This window comes from Anolis carolinensis, chromosome 1 (genome assembly GCF_035594765.1).
Source record: "Anolis carolinensis isolate JA03-04 chromosome 1, rAnoCar3.1.pri, whole genome shotgun sequence".
Taxonomy (NCBI): domain Eukaryota; kingdom Metazoa; phylum Chordata; class Lepidosauria; order Squamata; family Dactyloidae; genus Anolis; species Anolis carolinensis.
In genome coordinates, this window is record NC_085841.1 from 360645465 (window position 1) to 360651113 (window position 5649).

A 5649-nucleotide genomic window follows, 5' to 3' on the forward strand; every position below is an offset into this window, starting at 1 on the left:
CATAGTAACTCTTGTACAACTTTCCCCACTTCCACGCTTAATAAGACCGGTTAAACATTGACCTGGTCTGGCAAAAGTCCTTTCACATGAAAGGACTGGCATTTGGCTTGTGCTAAATATTAAACTGTCCTGGAGCGTTCTCAGAGCCCAATATTGAATACCAAATAACAAGACTAAGGGTACATCCACACTGTAGAATCCATGCAAATTGGCACCACTTTGAACTGTTGAGACTCACTGTTATACAATCCTGGGTTTATAGCAGGCTTGGGCAAACTTCAATCCTCCAGGTGTTTTGGGAGTTGTGGGAGTTGAAGTCCAAAACACCTGGAGGGCCCAAGTTGAGACAACAGCACTCTTTGGCAGAGAAGGCTAAAGGCATTGAAAAACTATATCTCTCAGGATTCTATGGCAGTTAGCCATGGCAATGAAAGTGGCACCAAACAGCACTATTCTTCAATGTAGATGCATCCTAGGAATGTCTAGATCCTACAGAGCAACTCTGTGATATGCTACCGTGTTTCCCCAAAAATAAGACAGTGTCTAATTTGACTAATTTGACTAATCTGATCTCTTTTTTCGATAGAGTTACGAGTTGGGTCGATACAGGGAATGCTGTGGATGTAGCCTACCTGGATTTCAGTAAGGCCTTCGACAAAGTCCCCCACGACCTTCTGGCAAATAAACTAGTAAAATGTGGGCTAGACAAAACTACGGTTAGGTGGATCTGTAATTGGCTAAGCAAACGAACCCAAAGGGTGCTCACCAATGCATCGTCTTCATCATGGAAAGAAGTGACAAGTGGAGTGCCGCAGGGCTCCGTCCTGGGCCCGGTTCTGTTCAACATCTTTATTAACGACTTAGACGAAGGGTCAGAAGGCACGATCATCAAGTTTGCAGATGACACCAAATTGGGAGGGATAGCCAACACTCCAGAAGAAAGGAGCAGAATTCAAAACGATCTTGACAGACTAGAGAGATGGGCCGAAACTAACAAAATGAAGTTCAACAGGGACAAATGCAAGATACTTCACTTCGGCAGAAAAAAATGGAAATCAAAGATACAGAATGGGGGACGCCTGGCTTGACAGCAGTGTGTGCGAAAAAGATCTTGGAGTCGTCGTGGACAACAAGTTAAACATGAGCCAACAATGTGATGCGGCTGCTAAAAAAGCCAATGGGATTCTGGCCTGCATCAATAGGGGAATAGCATCTAGATCCAGGGAAGTCCTGCTCCCCCTCTATTCTGCCTTGGTCAGACCACACCTGGAATACTGTGTCCAATTCTGGGCACCACAGTTGAAGGGAGATGTTGACAAGCTGGAAAGCGTCCAGAGGAGGGCGACTAAAATGATTAAGGGTCTGGAGAACAAGCCCTATGAGGAGCGGCTTAGAGATATGGGTATGTTTAGCCTGCAAAAGAGAAGGCTGAGAAGGAGACATGATAGCCATGTATAAATATGTGAGGGGAAGTCATAGGGGGAGGGAGCAAGCTTGTTTTCTGCTGCCCTGCAGACTTGGAGATTCCACCTGAACATCAGGAAGAACTTCCTCACTGTGAGGGCTGTTCGACAGTGGAACTCTCTCCCCCGGGCCGTGGTGGAGGCTCCTTCTTTGGAGGCTTTTAAGCAGAGGCTGGATGGCCATCTGTCGGGGGTGCTTTGAATGAAATTTCCTGCTTCTTAGCGGGGGTTGGACTGGATGGTCCATGAGGTCTCTTCCAACTCTACTATTCTATGATTCTATGATTCTTATATTAATTTTTGCTCCCAAAGATGCTCTAGGTCTTATTTTCAGGGGATGTCTTATTCTTCCATGAAGAAGAATTCACATTTATTGTAGAACAAAAAAATGAACATTTATTATATACTATAAAGTAGTTGTCATCACAAACCAGCATAACCAGACAAACTGAATCCTATCAAGAATTTCTTGCTACTACCATTATTTCCATGTACAACACCCTATGGTAGGTACATTTTCTGTTGGTCTATGGAAGTTTGGCCCAATTCTATCTTTGGTGGAGTTCAAGGGGCTCTTTGATTGTAAGTGAACTATAAATCCCAGAAACTACAACTCCTAAAATCCCATTTTCCCCAAACTCCACCAGTGTTCAAATTTGGGGAAATTGAGTATTTGTTCCAAGTTTGGTCCAGATCCATCGTTGTTTGAGTCTATAGTGCTCTTTGGATGTAGGTGAACTACGACTCCAAAACTCAAAGTCAATGGCCACCAAACTCTTCCAGCATTTTCTGTTGGTTATAGGAGTTCTGTGTACCAAGTTTGGTTCAATTCCATCATTGGTGGAGTTCAGAATGCTCTTTGATTGTAAGTGAAATATAAATCCCATCAACTACAATTCCCAAATGATGAAATCAATTCTCCCCAGCCTTACCAGTATTCAAATCTGGGTGAATTCAGGTATTTGTGCCAAATTTGGTCCGGAGAATAAAAATACATCCTGCATATCAGATATTTGCATTATGATTCATAACAGTAGCAAAATTATAGTTATGGAGTAGCAACGAAAATAATGTTATGGTTGGGGGTCACAACATGAGGAACTGTATTAAGGGCTTGCTGCGTTAGGAAGGTTGAGAACCACTGTGCTAGGAGAAGAAGTAATTTAATGGCATTCGATTCTATCCATGAATTCAGATAACTATAATCTGAATGCGAACATATGCAGGGTTTTACAGTACATCTTGTAAATGCTCACAATCCTGAGTAAATTAGTAAAGAAGCAGATTCATGTATATAATGCCTTCTCTTGTGGTTTTTAAACCAATGCTGGATGGCCATCCATCGGGGATGCTTTGATTGTGTTTTTCTGCATGACAGGAGGTTGGACTGGATGGCTCTTGGGGTCTCTTCCAACGTTAGGATTCTGTGATTCTATCATTCTATGCAATAGGATACTGAAGACTGACAGGTAGTGCCAGTTGCAGCCATTGCTGTCCTCAAATTGTTGCAAATCACTAACGCACAGCATCAAGAGAATGACACTTCAGTTCTTATTAGAGGAGATAACTCATTTAGAGACCTCTGAGGAGCAGCTTAGGAAGACAGAGATGTTTAACTTGGAGAAGAAAAGGTTGAGAGGGGACATAAGAGCCATGTTTAAATATTTGAAAATATGTCACATCGAGGAAGGCGCAGACTTGTTTTCTGCTGCTCTGGAGACTAGGACATGGACCAATGGATTCCAACTGCAGGGAAAGAAATTCCACCTGGTAGAATTTCCTGGTGGCAGGAACTATTTGCTAGTGGAATATGTTGCTGTCTGGGAGTCCAATGGGGTCTCCTCTGGAGGTTTTGAAGCAGAGGCTGGATGGCCATCTGTCAGGAGGGCTTAGATTGTGTCTTTGTGCATGGCAGAGGATTGGACTGGATATCACTTGTGGTCTCTTCCAACCTATAGGGTAATGAAATTTCAGCCTAGGACAAAACAACAAAACTACACATCCCAGAAACACTAAACTTGGCAGCACAACCCCTCATCCATGCCTCTACGTTCATACAACAAAAAGAAAATAAAAATAAAATCCTAATTAGAGGGAGAGGAATAATTGTTTTTATCCGATTGCTGCCAGTTAGAAGGCTAAGCTCCGCCCACTTGGTCTCCTAGCAACCCACTCAGCCCAGGGGACAGGCAGAGTTAGGCCTGACTTAGGCCTCTTCCCCACTGCCTATAAAATACAGATTATCAGATTTTAACTGGATTATATGGCAGTGTAAACTCAAGGCCCTTCCACACAGCTATATAACCCATTTATAATCTTATATTATCTGCTTTGAACTGGATTATCTTGACTCCACACTGTCAGATTTGGCCACAAAAGACATAGTCATCCAATCTATGTCTTTCAATAAAAAAATCTAGAAAAATAAAGTCCACATTACAGAGGACGAGGAAGAGACGTTCTCCCCCTGGCTGCCAGTCAGAAGGGTAGGCCCCGCCCCCTTTAGGCTCCACCCCATTCATGTCATAGCATAAATCTCATTACACATGTAAGGCTAAAAAGTCATCATAATGTAACAGCTGTATTCTGCTGCAGAGACCACATGTACTTCGTCTTTGCAAGAGGCACATTGTGAGGTACACATTGTGAGTCCGCGTCCTATTCTTTGTGTTGTGCTTGACATTTTATATGTTGCATAGTGGTTTCAGTTGTGCATCCTGTTGTTGTGAATCCTAGACTTTCTATTGTGGCTGTGCATCTTATACTGCGATGTTTGTTTGCGAAGTGTGCATTTTGGCTTCCAACGACTGACATTCATTGTGCAAGGTTGTTATTTTGAATGAGGGTTGTTTAGTACTCTCGTGCCACATATCTCCATATCAGCATTTACAGTATGTTAGAGAGATAATGGACTGATTGTTAAATGATATCCCAGGATACTAGTATACTTGTGGAGTATGCAAACAAACATAATGGTCTATGCACAAAAGAACAAATAATAATAATACGAAGGTTGAATGAAAAGTAATGCCTCCACCTTCGTAACTCCTCAACAGATGGCAGTACTGGTATGTGGCAGGTACTGGCTTGTTCAGTAGACTCTCCTCTACGGTTCCATTTGGCAGGAAGCCTTTGCATTGAACGGTTGTGTTGTTAGTATGGAACCCTGCGCAATGTGCAGTCAATGTGTCGGTCAATGTGACTTATTTTATTTATTTATTTACAGTATTTATATTCCGCCCTTCTCACCCCAAGGGGACTCAGGGCGGATCACATTATACACACATAGGGCAAACATTCAATGCCCATAAACACATCAAACAGAGACAGACGCAGAGGCAATTTAACCTTCTCCTGAGGGGATGTTCGATTGTGGCCACAGGGGGGAGCAGCTGCTTCATCATCCACTCTGACGGCACTTCCTCATTCCAAGTCGTAAATTAGTTAAACTTGCCTCCCCACTTTTTTTTACAAGTGGTACCTTATTTCCTACCTGATAGATGCAACTATCTTTCGGGTTGCTAGGTCAGCAACGAGCAGGGGTTATTTATTATTTTTAATTGACGGGTGCTCACCCCACCACGGGCTGGCCTCGAACTCATGACCTCATGGTCAGAGTGATTTATTGCAGCAGGCAACGTGCAGTCATTGAATTCTTGACAGTAGAAGGTGTCACCCCAAAGGAGATTCATCAGAGAATCCATCTGTTCCCGATAATGAAATAAGATCTGTGGGGACATCATTATGCTTTTGATGAAGACGTTGAGAGAACTGTGAGACGCTGGATGCGGAAACAGAGTGTCGACTTCTTCCGTGACGGCTTCAGGAAACTTGTTCTTCATTGGCAGAAATGTATCCAATTGTCTGGTGATTATGTGGGAGAGTGAATAGTGGAAGTTAAAGAGCACATTCTAAGGATTATTTCTGCGTTCGATTTATTAAAATATTCTCATCCAAACCCAAGTAACGAAGGTGGAGGCATTACTTTTCATTCAACCCTCGTATTATGTATCTGACTCAGAGCTGGAATTCCTACAAGCAGATTCATTTCTTGTGAAGCTATGTATATATGGGTCAATAGTTGCTGATCACAGTATTTCCTGAAGAAGGGGAATTTTTCCTCGAAACAGGGTACAAAAATACCCCTGTAGCAGCAGCAGCACTGACATTGCATTGACAGCTAGAC